Below are 21,332 nucleotides of genomic sequence, written 5' to 3' on the forward strand. Positions count from 1 at the left end.
ATGTAAAAATGCTCTGAAATAGTTTCTATTCCTCCTATAGTATGTATCCTAAGCATCTTAGCACAGAGCTGGCACAGAGCAAGCACTCAGAGATAGCACTACTCATTTCCTATTTCAGAAAAGCAAAGCATTTAAATAAAATTGCCATTTCTTTTAGCGATAAAAAAGTATAGACTTTAAAAATCATTTACGTAGAGCATAACTGTAATGCAGATGCTGCAAAATCCCTCCCTACTGAAATGTAAAAATAAAACTTTCTAATATCTTAAAATAGTTCATTACGGAATAGAAAAAGACTAGGTATAGTCAAAGATGTCATTGGGACATCTAGCTTTCAGTTTGTTTATTTATAAGAGTAATCTTTAAACTTCCTTCTGGTACAGAACCAAAGTTAAATAAAAAAAAAAAACAGTTCACATATTCCATTTTGATGAAAAAAAACTTTTCTGAAAGCTAATGCTTTGTTAAACTCTTCAGGAATTCAGGCTGAAAGATCGGGGGTGATGCTTGTCTCAGGAAAGAGTTGCTGAGGGAATCAAATGTGTTATTGGAACAATTTATATACATTATGTAGGTAGGGTTGTTGGGACTGACCCTAAGTAATTTGCCTCCAATGTGTCTTTCCTAACTTTATTGTTTGGAATCCCCATCTCTCAATTTCCCAGGGCTGTAATGTGCTCCCTTGGGCATGGTCCCCACAGTTATGCCTCATGGTTCAGATTTCTCCCTTCCCCAGATCCGAACTTTTTATTCCAATTTCCTTGGGCCCTGTTTCATGATTATTTAAACACACACACACACACACACACACACACACACACACGAAATAGCACAAATTTTCCTTATGTATAGATAAGACAATGCATTACTTATTTAAGGGCACATTAATTTAACCTCTGCTCACACTTCTAACAGTTAAAATTCAGGCCCTGGGTGAAGTCGCTGGTGAAAATAAGGACATGCAAGGCTTTTGATGTGAGCAATTCTAGTAGTAAATAAGGCTGAGCCTGAAAGTGATATGGAAAGTAAAAACTCCCAGTCACCACAGTGCCATGAAAGGTGATATCAATTTTTACCTCCTCATTTCACTCTCTCCCCACCTTAGAAACGGTGTCAGTACTGCTCAAACACCAATGTGCCTGAGATCTTGGTGGAATGAGATTCTGATTCAGTGGGTCTGAGGTATGGCCCCAGGCTCTGCATTTTTAACTAGATCCACGTGATACGGATGCCTTTGGCATTGTGAACGGTAAGAAACCATGAGACAGCGGAATGTTTTATGTTTGGGAATTAGACACCTGGGGTTTATCTAAATTAATGTATCAGGCTATAAAGGGTGTTTTACCTCCTAAGTATTAGGAAAATAATATGTCTTGATTTAAATACATGTATGTATACATTTTTTCTCTATTTACTCCCCCACTTCCCCAAAATGCTTCATCATGACAAGATAAATGCCTCACTTGGAAGTGAAGTTTCTTCATGGCCTGGCCAAAAAATCAAAGCACTCCTAACTTCTTTCTAACCATGCAAAATTGTGCTCATTTGATCAACGCCTAGTATTGTTTTTATATATTTCATTACTTTTCTGCATACGGAGTCCCTCTGTCTGGGTTTACTCTCCTGATTTGCCTTCCCACTCCCTCTAGAAATGTTCTTCAAGAGCCAGATCAGACACAGCCACCTTATGCCACATGACCTAGTGTAGCAAATATTAAACACTTAACGTTAAAGGACTTCTCTTAACACAATTAGCAAACATCAGCAGGAATTTTTAGAGAAAAAAATATATCATGGCAAAAAGTAAAACCTATTATTATACTGTTTACTAATTTCAGAGCAGCTAGGATTTTGACTGTCAATTACGCTTTCTTTTGGTACACTGAAAAATATATTCTCAAAGTAATATACAGAATTGAGGTTAAGATGGAAGATTTAATAGTCCTCACCTCCCACACCCTTTATTAACTTTCCCATGAAACTCTTACGCAATCTCAAAAGCAGACGTAACAGTACCACACTATTGCCGGAAAGCAGGACTATTGATAAAAGATACGCTAGATCTCAGAAGGAATTTCCACACGCAAAATACAGATGAAGCCTTGAGTCAGAGTAGCAGGACAAGAGATACTGGGAAAATGACAGTCTCTGTCCTGAACACTGCCCCACATACATGGACATTCCATCAAGCCAAGGGAGGCAGCCATCATCCAATTCAGGAAAGCAGATTTCTTCAGTAGCCAGATACATAGTAGTTTTTCCCATTCAAGACCTAACCCCCAATATCATTCAGGACTACAGCAAGCCCCGTCAGCTGTCTACGGCAACAGCAATTTCCTTTCTCTCCTTCTTTAGCGCAGAACCTGCCTCCCTCCCATTGTAAAATGTTGAAAATGTAAGCCAATCGCTTCCCAGGCTTCCCTGCGTTTAAGGGTGGTCATATGACCCTGTTCTGACCAATGAGATAGAGAGGGTCTTTCAGGGAACTTTTTTTTTTTTTAACATGGGAAGGGAAGAACCATATCTCTCACCACTCCTTTCTTCCTGTCTTTATGAACAGCTCATTTGTAAGGCTGAAAGCAACCTGATGAAGATGATAAGCAGAGGAAAAGGAAGGAAAAGAGTTGAACTGGTAATCAACTTTGGGCTTCTTTCCCTCTAAGTGTGCCCTGGGTGTTGTGTTTTGTTACAGCTGAAACAGGTGGTACTGTAAATAAAATAGCCTGAAAGAATGAGGGAGGGGTGCAACCTGTGATTTGTGCGTATTTGACTTACCGTTGTTCATACACAAAAGGATTCCAGCAATATGGTGTATGGAAAATCATTCCCCTTTCTTCAGGTTTCAACCCATCTGTCCTGAGTCCTAGAGTTTTGGAGCCTCTCTGCATTTTATTTTGGATCTCTTAGAATGGGAACCCCTAAGGCCAGCATGAGGAACCCCAGGTCAAAGGCAGAGAGTGGGAAATCCCAAAAGGAGATTTCTGGCTATCTGAAGAAGGAAGCTTTCAGTTCTGCATGATGGGTCCTCTTCACCCTGGCCTGCCAGAGACCAATAGGACCTGTGCCTCAGTGATCTATCAAAGATCAAGTGACCATTTAAAGGAGCCCAAGGGAGCTCAATAACCAGAAAATTAAGAAAGCAATAAAATAAAAATGCATACCTAGTAAAACAGCTGCTGAGGGGCGCCTGGGTGGCACAGCGGTTGGGCATCTGCCTTCGGCTCAGGGCGTGATCCCGGCGTTGTGGGATCGAGCCACATTAGGCTCCTCCGCTATGAGCCTGCTTCTTCCTCTCCCACTTCCCCTGCTTGTGTTCCCTCTCTCCCCGGCTGTCTCTATCTCTGTCAAATAAATAAATAAAATCTTAAAAAAAAAAAAACAAGAAACACGTGTTTAGGAATCACAAATAAATCAACAGATGACATTTTGATTACAAAAATAATAATAAATAGAACATTTACCAATGTTCTAGTGAAGTACTAATGAGATATTCTTGGGTAAAAATAATAATTTCCTAAATAAATAAATTCATAAATAAAATAATAATTTCCTAAATAAAGTAAAGAAATAGTATCTGTGTAAAAACTGAATTAGTAGACTTAGAGATCAAGTGTAAATATATACTATACGCTTATATTTTATATTTATAAAGCAGGTTTTTTTTTATTTAACTTTATATTTTAGAGCAGTTTTAGGTTCATGGAAAAATTGGGCAGAAAGTATAGAAATCTGCCACATAACCCCTGAGATTGCATAGGCTTCCATATTATCAATACCCACCCCTCAGTGGTACATTTGTTATAATTGACTAACCTACATTGACACATACAATTATTCAAAATCCATATTTTATATTAGGACTTACTCATGATTATACATTCTATGGGTTTGGACAAATGTGTAATGACATGTAGTCATTATAGTATCATACAGAGTATTTTCATTGCCCTAAAATTTTCTCCATAACTTTACCTGGTCTTTTATATCAGATAGTTGGCCTCATACAGTATGTTGCCATTTAAGATTGGCTTCTTTCACTTAGTAATATGCATTTAAAATTCCTCCACGTCTTTTTTATGGCAAGTAGCCAACTTATTTTTAGTTTCTTTTCTTCTTCTTCTTCTTTTTTTTTTTTTTTTTTTTTTTTTTTTTTTTTTTTTGTATTTCTTTTTAGATGTTAGCTGTAGGGTTTTTGTAGATAGGCTTTGTCAAATTCAGGAAGTTCCCTCTAAGGTTGCTGAGAGTTTATCATGAATGGGTGCTGGATTTTGTCAAATAATTTTTCTGCATCTATTGATATGATCATGTAGGGTTTTTTTTGTTTTGTTTTTGATGTGATGGGTTGCATTAATTGATTTTTTGAGTGGTGAATTGCTCTTACATACCTGGCATGAATCCTGCTATGGTATATAATTATTTCTATACGTTGTTGAATTTTATTTTAGTGGGGAATTTTGCATCTATGTTCATGAAAGATAATGGTCTGTAGTTTTCATTTGATGTCTTTGTCTGATTTTGATATTAAGGTAATGCTGGCCTCATAGGAGTTAGGAAATGTTTCCTCTGTTTCTTTCTTTTTTTTTTTTTTTTTAAGATTTTATTTATTTATTTGACAGAGAGAGAGGCAGCGAGAGAGGGAACACAAGCAGGGGGAGTGGGAGAGGAAGAAGCAGGCTCCCAGCGCTCCCAGCAGAGCAGGGAGCCTGATGCAGGGCTCGATCCCGGACGCTGGGATCATGACCTGAGCCGAAGGCAGATGCTTAATGACTGAGCCACCCAGGCGCCCATTTCCTGTTTCTATACTCCAAACAAGATTGTGAAGATTTGATATAATTTCATCCTTAAATGTTTGGAACAATATTTACCAGTGAACCCACCAGGGCCTGATGCTTGTGATTAATAATTGAGTCAATATCTTTAATAGCTATGAGCCTATTCAGATTTTCTGTTTCTTCTTGTGTGAATTTGGGCAGATGATGTCTTTCCAGGAATTGGTCCGATTTATCTAGGTTATCACATTTGTGGGCCTAGAGTTGTTCATAGTATTCCTTTATTACCCTCTTAATGTTCATGGGACCTATAGTGACAGTCCCTCTTTCACTTCTAATATTAGTAATTTGTCTCCTCTCTCTTTTCTTCTTAGTTATCCGGGATAGAAGCTTATCAATTTTGTTGATCTTTTCAAAGAACCAGCTTTTGGTTTTGTTGATTTTTTTTTTCCTATGGATTCCCTATATTTGGGCTCTAACTCTTACTATTTCTTTTCTCTGGTTACTTTGGATTTAATTTACTCTTTTTTATAAATGATTTCCCAAATTCAAAATTTAGATTATTGATCTAAGATTACAGATCTTCCTTCTTTTCTAAGATATATATCGAATGTTATAAATTTCCCTTTAAGCAATGTTTTTGCTGCATCCCACAAATTTTGATATTATTTTTTCATACAGTTTGAAATACTTTTAAATTTATTTTGAGATTTCTTCTTTGACTTATGTATTATTTAGAAGCACACTGATTAATCTTCATGTCTTTTCCAGTTGTCTTTCCATAGGCCTAGGTTCTAATCTTAAAGACAGCAATCTAACCATAGGATTAGAATGCTTCCTGTCTCCTTCCTATAGGCACATTTATAGCAGTTCCTTTTATCTGGCATGTCACAGCTGGCTATCAAGAAAAAAAAATCACAAGGGATACTAAAAAGCAAAAACACATTTGAAGTTTTTTGGTAAAATTTCATACCACATTTTTACTTTTTAAAATCGTAGTAAAGTATCAATAGATGTATAGTTCTTCAAAATGATGAGAATTTCTATCTAAAGCCAAGAGCCAAAATTGAATTTAATTATAATGTCAGACACATTCTATTTAATTCAGGATTCACTTAAGAATTCCTATTGCAATCGTTGTGGCTCAATATTACTCTGGAAGTCTTGGTCTAGCCAATGAAATTAAAAGAATAAAAAAGGTATAACTGTTACAATATAAAAATATGTATTTTCATAAAGGTAAAAATATCAGAGACAACTTAAATTTACATAAAATGAAGACTGGTTAAAAGTGAATACAGTACAATCTCACTATCATTAAAAAATAATACTTAAAATATTAAAATTGGAATTTTATAAAATATTAAAACATAAAAATGTGAATTAAAGAAATATGTGACAGGCAGTATTTTAGTCAATGGGGATAGAAGAGTTAAAAAACACACACACCAATTCCTGTCTCTATGGAGCTTACATTCTAGCAGGAGAGACAAGTAAACAAGTTAATGTATGCTTCTATTCATCTTCATGCTTAACCCTCTCAGAGAATAATATGTCTTCATATCTGAAATATTATAGTTGGGATAGTTGGGGTGCCTGGGTGGCTCAGTCACTTAAGCATCTGCCTTTGGTTCAGGTCATAATCCCGGGGTCCTGGGATGAAGCCCCACAGTGGGCCCCTGCTTGGCGGGGAGTCTGTTTCTCTCTCTCCCTCTGCCTCTCCCCTCCTGGCTTGTGCTCTCTCTCTTTCTCTCTTTCTCTTGCTCACTCTCTCTCTAATAAATAAATAAAATCTTTAAAAAATGAAATAAAATATTATTGTTAATTTGACTTTGATTCTTGTCATTGACTTTTTTATATAGAAATATATGTAAAAGATTAGAAACTTAAATATCAAAATATAAATTGTAGTGATCTTTGAACATTGCAATTGTGGATGGTTTCATAGTTTACATGATTTCCTTGTTTTTCAAAACTTATTTCTATAATGCATGTGAAAATGCAAAATTTAGAATTATAAAATGTATTTTAAAGTCCAATGTAAGGCATCACAAATTTTTATACCTTTTCAATTTATTTATAACCCAGAATGTTAATTATCAAATGTCATATCACAGACCAAACTATAGCAATAAAGATAAATAGTAGTATGATTTCTCTCTATTGTGTTGTGCTAAAAGCCATCCCAAAGTTAAATTTGAAATCTGTGCTTCTCTGCAATTAAAATAAATTATATATAATCAAAAACAGTAAAGATTAAGATCAGCTGCCAGTTACACTGGCATCCAAACCATACTCTGCCCCCAAATGCCATGTTGTAATTTGCTAAGTTGAAAGAACAAACATACATTATTCGTAGAGCCAGACATATGATTATCTGGGTAAAAGTATGTGTACCATCCCCATAAGACATAATCCAATGCATTACTACATAGCTAAAACCAAATTCAACTTATTCTTATCTTACTGCCTCACACTTATGAATAAATTTCAATAAGTATATGTGTAATCATAACCTTGGAAAGAATATATGATTCATTTATTACCCATTTGTAAAACACAGGGTTCTATAAAAATGCAGCTGTTCCCTCATTTTGTTATATATTCTAATATTTTAAAATGTTACAGAATGTTACAGAGAATGACTAACAACATTGTTTCAGAAGAAAGATGGAAATTTATGTACCCTGTGCTATAATAAAATACAGTAGTTATGTGGTGGAATGAAGAAAGACGATACGGCTTGACACCTATAGGGAAAGCAAACATTCAATAAAGTTGTTTAATGCTTACTTCCAGGAGCAAAATAAAGGCAATTATCAAGACAAATCTTAGGGAAAGAGTTATATTTCCTGATAGAAGACACTGTGGGGGCCGACCAGCTAATTGTCAAACATCTTTCATGTCTAGAAGATTGTGCTTTTTAGGGAACCCATAAGGGTGAACAAAAACTTTTCCTCTAAATTGATTTCTTCTTTCCTCCCCTCCCTATTTTCATCTCTCCAACACTGATTTATTTTGTTCATACTGTGTCAAATAAGCATTTACTGAGCAGTGACAATGACAGACAGGTTCTGTTATACAAAGATGAAAAGTACGGTCCAAGCCTTCCAGTGATTCACATTCTAGTTGGGGAGCTGGGATTGTAAAATAGAATTACTTCAATAATTATATATCTAAATATTTCTATATGTACCAAGGAGGAAAAAGGAGATAGAAATTCAGACTATTCCAGGGTGTCCGGGAAAGTTTTATACAGAGGTTACCATAGAGTGTGATTTTTCATAGCTCTGCCCTTTGAAGGAGCACAGATCAAACAATGCCCTTTTTTATAGGACAGACATCATATATTTGATTGTGCTGTATGTCTTAGGTTTCTTTTAAGTATATATGTCTTTATTTCATCACATGGTTCCTGGGCACATCCTCATTTGGGAAATCTTCCAACTTCACCCAAATCAATCCATGGCTCCATTCAGTATTTACTGTGGCACATGTCAGCCATGGTCCTGAGCCCCGGAGTGCAATATGCCTTCAGGCACCTTCCATACCAGTGAGAAGGAAGAAGCTAAAATGATAGTGATTTTGGTATGGGATAAATGACATTAAATCAAGGGGCCTGGAATGGTCTCTTAGAGTGTTATTTGGCAAATTTCAACCTGCCACCTGTTCTTGTACATAGAATTTGTTTGGAACATAGCCTTGATCATTCATTCCCATATTATCTGCGGCTGATTTCCTGATATAATGGCAGATTTTGGTAGTGGAGATTGAAATTTTAAGGCAAAGCTTAAAATATTTACTAGATGGCTCTATACAAAAAAAGTTTTGCTCACCCCATCTTAGAGGAGCAGATATCAGATCTGGAGGCTGAAGTGGAAAGAATAAGTATATTAATTGTCCATGGCCATGCAAGGAATTACCTCAAGACTTCGTGACTTAAAGCAACGGATGTTTATTATCTCAGTTTCTGTGGGTCAGGCATCCAGGTGTGGCTTAGCTGGTTCCATTGGCTGTAGTCCCTAGTAATCCATGTCAGCCAGGGAGACAGTCATCTCCAGGTTCACCCAGAGGAGGCGCTCCTTTCAGGCTTCCTCATAGGCTGTTTGCGGGCCGTAGGTCCTCACTGGCTATTGAAGGCATCAGGTTCTGGCCATGTGGGCTTCTCCAAGGGGCTACTCACTACATAACAGACTAAGATACTAAAAGTTGCCTACCGCAAGGACTCTTTCAGGCAGGAAGAGCATTCTAAATTGCAAAGCCCCTGAGTTAAAAATGAGTTTGGTTGAAAGGGCAAAAATAAGTCTTCCAGGAACAACAAAGCTAGTGTGATTAGATCATATGGAAGGAAAGGCAGATAGATATCAGGGAAATAAGATCTGGGAGGTCAGGCCAAGATTAAGTAGGGATTTACAAATTCATTTAAAAGAAGTCAGATATTATTCCAAGGATAATAGAAGGTCACTAGAAGACTTGAAGTTGGGGAGATGACATACTTAGATTTATGACTTGAAAAGATTTATTTAGCTGAGTGAATGTAAAATAAACTTACTAGCTAAAGCCATATAGTTAATTTTACTTGTCATGGGAATCCCTGATGATGTGGCTACTGAGCATGCTGGCTACTGGAAGAGCCTCTGAATTTACTGATGGTAGTGGATTAAGGATATGTAGGTGGCTAGAAAGTAACTTGACAAATATGGGTATGATAATGCAAGTGTTTGAAAGTAACCAAATTTTGGCAGGAAAAACTGGTTTTTGGAAAGTTGTATTTTAATTGAAATATATTTTACAAAAATTTCCAGATGTGCATTGTGCCTGACATTATCCATTACTATAAATAAACAAAGGTATGGTGTCATCCTCTTTTTGATAAAATGTTTCTTAATGACCTCATATCTTTTTCTTTGACTCTAAGCATTCATTTTCCCTGTCCACACTAGAAAAAGAAGATGCTTGGCATAGTCGAGCAAAGAAATATTCCATTTTGACTTAATTCTAACTACTTATGTGAGTATATCTTCCACTTCATTTTGGTACAGACTTTTTGAGGTATAATATGCATGCCATAAATCATACATGTAATTAAAATATTATTTTCCCTGCATTAATGCCAATAATTAGGGGCACCTGGCTGGCTCAGTAAGTAGAGCATATGACTCTTGATCTCGGGGTCATGAGTTCAAGCCCCATGTTGGACACAGAGCTCACATTTAAAAAAAAAGAAAAAGAAAAACAAAAAACAGTAAAAAAAAATACCAATAACAAGACACTTGTTTGTGAAATTGAATTGTTTAGAAGAAAGAATATAGAATATGTATCTATTTCCAAAATTCTACTAAAAGTTTCTACTAATTATTAGCAACCTTTCATGAGTCAGAGGAAATATTCTTCTTCCATGAGTTATTTTCTGGCTCCCTTTATAATACCTGCAATTCTCTGGAAAAAAATCTCTGCCTCTTTCTGTATCAGCTGATTAAATAGTCTCGGCACAACTGCCAAAGCAGTGAGAATATAGATATAGTTAGCTTAATGTCCATTCTGATGTATTCGCTCAAAACTATGAACTGAGTAATAATATGTGCTTAGCACAAGTCCACCATCTCTAATTTTCCAGTTCATGTTCTTATACCTTGTTTACAACCATTTTTGGACCCCTTTAGAACCTCCAGTCTATTAAATGATCTATTTCTTAACTATATTCTTCTTCCTGTCCTTAGCTTCCTTAAATATTCTTTACTTTAATTCCCTCATCCCTCATTATAATCACTCCCCATCCTCAATATTCTTGCCCTTCACCCTCTCTCAGAGTTACCTGGTTGAATCCATCTTTTCAGTCTATTCTCTATTTGAGAACAGATGAATATCCACAACCTTGATAACTTACGTCCCTTCAATTTCCTGGCCTCAAATCTCATTATTGCCCAGGAGTCCTACCAGTTTTAATTGTCCCATTCTTTCTCCCCCCCTCTAAAATTAGTCTACCCATTCTCATCTCTCCTCAAACAGACAAAATGCCCTCTCTTCTCACCACCCTCAGCTGATTACTTTGCAATTTTACTTTATTGAATAAATAGGGGCAAGCAAAAGAGGGCATTCATATTCTCTCACTCCCAAATCTGATTACAATGAATAGACCATCACTGTTCTTAAGGTCATTCTTCTTCCTGTGCACTGGGTCCCATATCCTCTTTCCTACACATGACCTTTGCTTTTGCAATCATTGCATCTCTCTTAAACATCATTTTCACCCACTTATTAGACCATTCCCATCAACAACCTCCATTGACCCAATGTTCTCCTCCAGTATTTTTTTCTTCTTTAAAACAACACTCATGAAAAGAGTTGCCTGTACTCTGCTTTATCTACTATTCTCTTTCAATCTATTCTATCATTCTACTAAAAATGTTCTTTTCTATGTCATCCTAACCTCTATATTTTCAAATCCAATTAAGAATTTCTCAGTCCTTATCTCTTCCAATCCCTCAGAAACATTTTTTTTTTGTTTGTGTCGATCAATCCTTCCTTCATGAAGCATAAGTTAATTGGCCTCTGAGTCTCTATGTTCTCATAGTTTTCCTATTTCACTGGTGGCTCTATTATTGGTCGCGTTTTCTTAATATTCTAACATTTTTATGTTGCCATTACACAGATTTAAGTTCTCAAAACTCTTTTTTTTTCCACTTACCTTGCTGAATTTATTCACTCCAGTGCCTTTAAATATCAAATCTATGTTGATGTCTCCAAAATTTGTATTCCGTTCTTAATCAATTTTAAGTTCCAGAATTCAGCAATGTCCAACTCCCATGTGGTATTTCCATTGGAATGCTTAGTAGGCATTTCAAATGCAATAGGTTCAAAACTGATTTATGCCCTCCAAACTAACCCTCACTGTGCTCCATATCCCAATAAATGAAACCTCATTTACCTCATTGTTAAAATACTTGGAGTTTTCCTTGACCTCCATTCTTCCTTTTCCACAGATCTATCAGCAAATCCTGACAGCTGTACCTTCAAAACCCTTCTCCCATTCAGCAGAGGCTCAACAACTCTACCTCTACCACCCCGTCCAAACTGCCGACCCAACTCACATGGATTATTACAAACCAATGGCCTTGCACACACTCTGTCACCCATATAATATAGCTTTGAGCTATGAGCTCAAATTTTGAACGTGCATTGCAAGGATTAAAGTCCTAGATCAGGTAAATAATCTGTTGTCTGACCTTAGGCAAGTTACTTAATGTCACTGTGCCTCAGTTTCCTCACCCATACAATTGGAAAAATAATAGTATCTAACTCTCGGGCTTGTTGTCAGGACCTAACAACATCATGTATGTAAAGCACTTTGAACAGAATATGGCTTATTAGTCATATAATAAGCAACATAAAAATAACAGTCAATAATTATAATTTTTAAAAATTATATTATCTTTTTAAAAATTAATCTATTGTAATCTTTTTAAAAATTAATCTATTTGCTACCTAGCTACAAGAATGATCCCTTAAAAACAAATCAGATTATGCCAATCCCTTGTTTGAAATGTTTAAATGACTTCCCCTCATAAGTAGAATAAAATTAAAAAATCTTGCCAGTCTATGTGACTGGTCTGTCAGTCCACCTTTCTCAAATCACATCTTCTTCCAGTGTTCCCCTCACATACTGCCTTCACTCAAATGTCTTGCTTTTGCTCAAACTTTACAAGCATTCATTCTGCTTGGGATCTAAAATCCTCTTCTCAAAATATTTAAATGACTTGCTCCATTTCCTTTAGTTCTTAACTCAGTCATTTTCTCTGCGTTGCCTTCTCCTGCCACTCTGTTTGCAATGTCATTCTTTTTCCCTACAAGTTCATAAGCCCCTTTCTAGCTTGCTTGGTTCCTGTATAAGGGCTTGTTATTATCTAATGTATTATGTATTTTAGTAGTTAACCTCATTTATTGCATATCTTCCCTTCCAGAATGTAAGTTCCAAGAACACAGAGATGTTTATTTGCCTTATTCTCTACTGTTTTCCCAGTGTTTAAGGCAGTGCTTGGCACTTAGGTACTCAAGAATACTGTTTGAGGGGCGCCTGAGTGGCACAGCGGTTAAGCGTCTGCCTTCAGCTCAGGGCATGATCCCGGTGTTGTGGGATCGAGCCCCACATCAGGCTCTTCTGCTATGAGCCTGCTTCTTCCTCTCCCACTTCCCCTGCTTGTGTTCCCTCTCTCACTGGCTGTCTCTATCTCTGTCGAATAAATAAATAAAATCTTTAAAAAAAAATTATTGTTTGAATGACTGAAAAAAAAATCTATATATAACACATATATATAAATATATAACAAATAAAACCAGATCTTATTAAAATGAAACACTAAACAACAAATAATAGTTCTTGGATATTAAAAAGGTGATACCACAAAATAAAAAAAAAAAAGAAGGCTTAGAAGATATATTTAAGGAAACTATAAACCTTCCAGAAAGAAAGAGAAAGAAGAAAACAAATTTAGAGAAACCATCTCAGAGTGAAGATATGAATGATAAGAATTAAAAAAAAAAAGAATAGAGAAAATATTGGAGAGGATATTATTAAGAAAAAAATTAAGAAAACAAATACAGATTTCCAGTTCTAAAGGGCCCATTGAAGGCAAAAACATCGTCATCAACAACAGCAAAACAAAATAAAACAACAACAAAAGAAACAACCATAGTTGGGGGAAAGATCATACCAAAACTTGTCACTGTGAAATGATAGAATACTGAAAATAAGGGTATCCTTAAAGTTTCCAGAGAGAATAAGCTCAGGTCATAAACAAGTGATTAGAAAACAGAGATTTTCCATAACAGCAATAGATATTAAACAATAAAGAAAATTCTGAATGAAAATAATTTTTGCCCTATGATCCTACGTTCAGTAAAGAGTAGAGTTCAGTGAGAGTAGAGTAAGTACATTTCCAGATACATAAGTTCTCAGAAAAAGGACCCACAGCTAAATCCATTTCTTAGGATGTTACTGAGGTGTGAGCCACTAAAATAGAAGTAAACGAAGGGAGGATAAACCGTGAGATACAAGAGAATCAATGTAGGGAAAAAGCACAGAATGAATGCGGAGAAAAGGAAATCTCACAGCCACAGCTAGGAAATGAAAGCGGGGGACAGAGGCTCAGGAAGAGAAGCCCAGGGGCGACTGGGTGGCGCAGTCGTTAAGCGTCTGCCCTCGGCTCAGGGCGTGATCCCAGCGTTCTGGGATCGAGCCCCACATCAGGCTCGTCCCCTAGGAGCCTGCTTCTTCCTCTCCCACTCGCCCTGCTTTTGTTCCCTCTCTCACTGGCTGTCTCTGTCAAATAAATAAATAAAATCTTTAAAAAAAAAAAAAAAAAAAAAAAAGAAGAGAAGCCCAACTAGCCGAATCTGTGGTATACCCGACGTGTTTGAAGTTATTGAGAATAGGATTGCACTTAGGGCCGAAAGTCTGGGAATGAATTAGTGATCATACAGAAAACAAAGCAAATGCATATATAAGACAATTAACATCAGGGAAAGTAAAAGCTTTGTACAAAAGCACAATTGTAAGCATTGGTCATGAATAGTATCACACATTCATAATAATGTAGAACTGTTTATCCAATCAAAATGTATGTTATAGCTACACTAGTTTGACAAGGAGATTAGACAATGCATGTGTGAACTAGTGAGTGTGTGTGCATATATAGACGTGCATGTGAGTGTGCTTCATATATATACATGTATATATACATTTGTTTGTGTATTTTTTGCATAACAAATGCCTTGCATTTCTTAAGAAGCAGCAATAGCTGAAGATATGACTACTCTGATAATATATTCCATGATTTTTTTTCTTTTTTTTTTTTTTTAGGTTCCAGGGTGTGCCCAAAGAATCCATACATATTCTAAGTTATACTACATAAAATTGGTTTAAGATAAAATACTTAATTTAATCTACCATAGAGTGACTCTTTAGTTTTTGAGTAAGAAACACACGATTGACAAGAAATCTATGTGAACTATAAAGTTATGTGCCATAAAATCTAGGATGATATAATCAATTCTTTGACATATGATGATGTAGTTTGGAGATAAATATTTCCGCAATGCCTTGAAATCTTCCAAAGCCAGAGACAGCAGAATAAGATGCCTTCATTTATAATCTCAAATTTGAGATACAACACGTCTTTATTTTATAAGTAGTGTATTACCAAAAAGGCTCAAACAGGAAAAATAAACTATTCTATATTATAATGGAGTCTATAAAATTCACTTTTTTTTAGTAACAACATGATCAAGCAATAGATACAGCTATTAAAAATGTAATTTTAATTCAAGTTATTCAATAAATTAATGAATAAATGACACAAAGGAATCACAAGTTAAAGCATCTTCTATTTGTAGCTATCTTTTTCCGGGGAAATATTTCTGTACTGAAAGTACAAAATGCATACAATTGATGACATAAACCCGTGTTTCTTATGAGACTAGTTTTACTTTATTAGTTTTACTTCTTTGGGCTTATGAATGTAATATTGATGCTTTGCTTAGAACCAAGAGCTATCAACACAAATCCTGAAAACAAACAAATACCTTGCTACTATATGGTGAGGTTAACAAACTCTGCAATGTTTAAAATTCTACTAAGGATATATTTAAGAGTAGACTAACATTTTGAATTATTTATTTATTTTGCAAAACACTCTTAGAGCTTTGTCAATTAGGTTTCTTTTGTAATATCATGAATTATTTTTTTCTCTTAATCCAGTCAACTAGGGGAAAAAATTGCTAATACCTAAAGTTAGTGAAAACAAAAATAATCTATAGAGAGGTTTTCATCCGTATAAAAATGTTTACCATTTCCCAGGCAAGAGAAAATTGTTCTAATGACCTCTCATGTTTCCTTTAGAATATTATTGTTATAGGACCCTAGAGACTAGCAATAGAGAATATAACCTCCATTTTCTTCCCCATGGAGAAAAGGTCCATAAAAAGCCTTTGTTACCTTTTTTAAAGTATTCATTTAGAATCCAGAAACTCAAAATATTTTACCAATCACTACATGTAATGTGTCTGTGAGCCATCAACTCTGCAATGCTGTGCATGAACTTTCAAAATTTAACCAATTTTTCATGCTCCTCATAACTGTAGAATAGTAAAGTATGAATAAAATTCCTAAATCCCAGGAGAATGGAAGTTCTGGGTTATACGAGATAATAATTCCTGAATGAGCATCTGTGCTTCTCTGAGTGAGCAGGAAGAGGGCTTGATCCTTCCTATCATTAGAGCTGATTGGACCAGGAATGAGATATGAGGGTCTAGCCTTGAAATCTTGAACTGGTGTTCTGGCTCCAAAATATAAATGAGGTCAATCAGAGTCCTGCAGAGACTTTCTTTTCGGCAGAACTAAGACTTGGAGGCTGACTGGGAGCTGGTAACAAACACTGCGGAAAGCACACAATTTGTGAAGATGAGAAACAGTGTTCTCTGGAGCTCTTCCAAGGGGCTGCAAATTCAGCCTGCCCTGGAGTTTTAGGGAGACCTTACATGCATTTAAAACATTCTTCTCAATTTTTTTTAATCTTTGAGTGCATTTTCAATTTCCCATAAGAACCTTGGCTAAGACATGATTGTTATGGGCACCTGACTGCATAAAGGACGTGGCCTGAAACACAAGAGAATTGTGGCACGTTAGTAGTGTGACCTTAGTTAGGTCTTTTACTCTCTGAAAGCCTCAGTTTCTTCTTCAATAAAATGATGAAAAAATCCACTCTTCATAAGATTATTATTAAAATTTTTTAAGTGTGTATAAGTGATGAGTCATTAAATTCTACACCTAAATTTTTACATATATGTTAACTAACTAGAATTTAAGTAAAAACTTGAAAAGAAAAATAAGTGCATGTAAATCTATCATCTTTCTGACGCAGAATAAGAACACACGAAAGATGTCTACTTTGTAATTATGCAGTTAGGTTGTTTAATCTTTCATTTGATGCATGAAAAGTTTTTATTTTTTACATTTAATCAAATGGAAGATACTAAAAAGGTGAAGCTTTCCTGTCAAAGGTAATAGGCTATATTTCCCTCATATAATTTTTCTAGCCTCCAAGTTAATAAACATGAAACATATAAGCCATGAAAACTGCATTTATTTTTTGTGTGCCTTTTTTTTTATAGAAAATATGAATTGGTGAAGAGTGTGAGTCTACTCCTTCCTTACATTTTCTTATAGTGTTCATTTCTGTGTGACGCAAGTATATTTAATGGTATCAGGCTATTACTCAGTATCATAAAAGCTTCTTCAAGAAGACCAGCCCTTCATTCTCAGATGATTAGACAAGCGGACTATATATGAATTAGCCACAGTGTGGCTTGCCTTAAACATTTACACAGCACCAGATCTATCCATAATATATACCACAATCTGAATACTCTTTTATTTAGTGAAGTGTCAGAAAGAGTTTCTCCTAAACACCATAACTGAATACATTCTGCACATGTCCTTAGGCAAGAATATAGCCGTTGCACGTAAAATTCCCATCTTTCCGTGTGAATATACAAAATGCCTGGCCTTTGCAAAACAGATCTTTGACAGAAGAGAACAAATGAATTCTTTATTTTTCACTTCACAATGGGAAAAACAGCTGAGAACCCTTAATTGAAACAATGAGAGGACGCACGTTGTCCATACAACTCTTTCAAGAAGAGTAACCCTTAAATGCTTTCCAGTAGGAGGGACTTAAAGAAAATAAAGTGGATAAATAAACTTTTGGTGGACAAATCCCCAGATAGTCTTTTCTAAATTGAAACCATCAATGCTTAAAGTCAACAGATCTCTTTTCTTTAAAAAATTCAGTAACATTAGAAAGAGTAACCTTTCTTTATTCATCTCACCAAGTAATATTTGAGTTACTGGAGCTGGTGCAAGTTCCTTGTTCTGTGCCAGAATTTCGATCATTTTTGTGCTTCTACCATAGTGATGGCTTATAATAATGATGATCCGGAGTAAAACAAATTCCATCCTCACTCAATGCTGGCTTATTCTAAAATAAATAATACATTCACCAGTAACTTTTACAACTGTGAATTTAGTAACCTTATGACATACACCTTTCCCCCCTCGGTAGCTTTGATTTTTTTTCCTTACGAAACCTGCCCAACATTCCAAATTATCTGCTGTTTTACAAAAAAAGGAGCAAATGTAGTCTAAAAACAAGGTCAGAACCTCAGAAAGACCATAATTATGTATATTCCCATCTCTCATAGCCTGTTTGAGATGATCAAGCCACAGGAATTTCTTTATTGATCCTAAGATTTTTGCGGAATCATTTAAAAAAAATAATGCATATGTTATAAGAGAAATCTTTCTTAGCCAAAGAAGTTAAACAAAGTTGTTTCAACACCAGTAATTATCCATGATTTTTAAAAGTTTTAATTTACTAATTCATTAGACATGTTTGTTTTATGTAAAGCATGTAAAAATTCTAAAAATCATAACTGTTCTCCCAGGAGCAATGATAAATGTTAAATAAATTGTCATTGTTGAATGCTGTGAAAATAATTTTAAAATAGAGTAGAATAAATGCATTGTCTTTAGCTTCTCAGTCCTGTAGGTTTGTGTGGTACTTACCACATTTTATTCAATGTTTTAAGTTAAAACAAAACCCTGGATTTGCTTTTGTGCTACCTGGTACAACTTCAGACAGCCATCAGAAACAAAAAGCACGGTGAATATAAAGAAACAACTGAGCAAAGGTTTCTCTTGAATAGCTTTTGTTTTATTAAGAAATAAATACTTTTATAATCCATTTCACTGCACGTGAGTGTAAACACTAAGATCATTATGTTGGTTTGTTTATAGTTCTAAAGAAGAGAGGTCTTATCATATTCAAATTGCACAGGATATTACAAGAGCAAGTATAAAAGAAGTGAGAATTCAGGGGCGCCTGGGTGGCATAGCGGTTGGGCGTCTGCCTTTGGCTCAGGGCGTGATCCCGGCGTTATGGGATCGAGCCCCACATCAGGCTCCTCTGCTGTGAGCCTGCTTCTTCCTCTCCCATTCCCCCTGCTTGTGTTCCCTCTCTCGCTGGCTGTCTCTATCTCTGTCAAATAAATAATAAAAAAATCTTTAAAAAAAAAAAAAAAAGAAGTGAGAATTCAAAGCAGTTCAGTGTGTAAAATTACTTTATTAAAATGATAAGGTTTCAGTATGATTTAACAGTGTTTATCTTACAAAGCAGCCAAGAAACATTTTTTTGAGACTTCCAAGAGAAGCTTTCCATCTTTCTTGGAACTTCAAACATTGTCTTTGCTTGGCTGGAAAGGACAACTCCCTTTTTAGTAGACTTATTAAAAATAGAATTATGTCTTTGGTACGTGGCATAACTTAATGTTTTCAGATACATTTTGATATCATATGATGGCTTTTCCCTATGAGCTCTGAGTAAACACCACTCAAATCTGTGTTTAAGCAGAGGGCATGACAGCAATTTAGTTCACTGAATTGGAAGAGAATGAAAGAAAGCTATGTATGAAGAGTTAACTGAATTGGTAGAAAGTAAAAAAAAAAAAAAGTTGTATATTAATATGCCCCCAAATTTAATCTCTCTGGGGATTGTGGCAATGATATAATTAGCTATTGGGGAAACAAAATGAATATAAGAATTCTGGAGAAGTGGGAAAATATTAAGATTTATTCCTTAAATTTCTTACCAAAATTAAGACACTTCTTGTCTTGTTCGTTTATATGTGTGTTAAACATTTAACCACTTAACCATTACAGCTTTTAAGCAACAAAGTTTAGTAGTGCCTTTGATTTGCATCCGTATAATGGACACCTTTTTACTTGGGTTTTAAATTTTGTTTGGATAAAGGTGAAGCATGTTAGGATAGGGGATCTTATCTTAACTTCCCAAATCCCTTAATACTCTCAGGCTGGAATGAAAACACAACTGAGCAAGGGCAATCAACAGGCTTCTTTGGAACCTGGCTTGCAAGTGGTCTTTGCCACAAGACAGTTTTAGAAAACAGACATAAAAATAAGCCCTGCACTATATTATTTAATTTTAAGTGAACATTTGTTATTGAACAAAATGAGTAATAAACATTCATTCAGTCCCTAGAGCTTTGATTGAGGTGATATGAATGAGGTGTCTTCCAGAAGGCCTGGATTATTGTGGACGGCTCCAAGAAAAGGCCTTCATGGCTGTACAACATGAAACCTTGCTAGCCACCCAAGGCCCTGTTGTTTTGTCTTCAGTTGTATACATAAAACGTCATCAGAGACTTCTTTCCGTTGTGAGTCAGGGAGAAGCAGCTCATAGTGGTTGTTTAACCACACACAGAAATGAAGATTAGAGGCATGTAGCATAAGGTAGTTTTTTTACTTATCTAGAAGGAAACCAAGGATGACCTTGGTTCCTCTCTCTCTCTCTTTTCACCAGTCCAGCTATTTTAAATGTCTTTCAGAAGAAGCTATGAAAACCTTGGTTAGAATATTTCAAAATCCAACTAAGTATTTTATTTGTTTTTTCGTTTATTGAGTGTTAGATAAAACAAGGCAAAAACTGCACAGAGTTAGGAATAATCTCCAGGTTTTTTAGATAGGTGACCACATCCTGACTCTAGATTTATTTCATGGGTACTAATCTCCACTCTTCCACTCCCATTTAATTGTCAGCAGGAACAGCTAGTCAGTTCGCTTACAGATATGGAAAGGAGGATGTGAACACTAATTATAGAAACTAACAATAAATTTTCTTCCCCTGATCAAAGAGATCAAGAGATAAACTCATGCTGAAGTAAGCAGAGGTCATTTTCCTTAGGCATTCCCAGCATTTATAATATATGGCAAACTCCACCAGGCTCTCAGCAGCTTTGCTGAATGTGACAAGCTTAATCAGACGTAACACAGGCCAGACACACATGGGCAATTAGCACTTTCCACAGGTCTCTAACCCGTGACCCTTCATTCTTTCTTAATTAACACCCAGGACTCTGATCCACTGACATTGGTAAACAGTTCATATCCAAGTATGGTACCTCTAAGGATGGAAAGGAATGAAGAGAGTTGCTAATCACACTCAAGTTTGCCAAAAACTGGAGGATATGTTGGACTCTGTGGAATAACTATATAGTATAAACTCATTACGCCTCAGGATGCTGCATGTTCAGAACGCCATCTCCTGCCAGATAGGTTACATTAGCATATTTATAATGGAATACTGGATTAACAATGTTGGACATCTGCACTGTGTTCCCTTTCAGTTCTATTATTACCCCAAAAGTATTCTCTGGCTAACAGTAGAATAGTGAGCAATTTGAGGGAAAAAATGTTAAAATGTTATTTATATTTTTAGTGAGTTGCTTTTTTGATAAATGATCCTAGATTAATTATAGCGTTATAAAAGACGCCATAATTTTAAACACTCTTTCCTGTATTCAGTCAAATGTAGAACTAAATTCACAAGACTCCTTCATAAGTTGCAAATCAAACACAATGAAAACATTCAAATTTTTGACAAGCTCAGGATGAAATACTTGCACAATTTCATACCTTATGGAATAAGCAGA

This window comes from Ailuropoda melanoleuca, chromosome 5, assembly GCF_002007445.2.
Source record: "Ailuropoda melanoleuca isolate Jingjing chromosome 5, ASM200744v2, whole genome shotgun sequence".
NCBI lineage: Eukaryota > Metazoa > Chordata > Mammalia > Carnivora > Ursidae > Ailuropoda > Ailuropoda melanoleuca.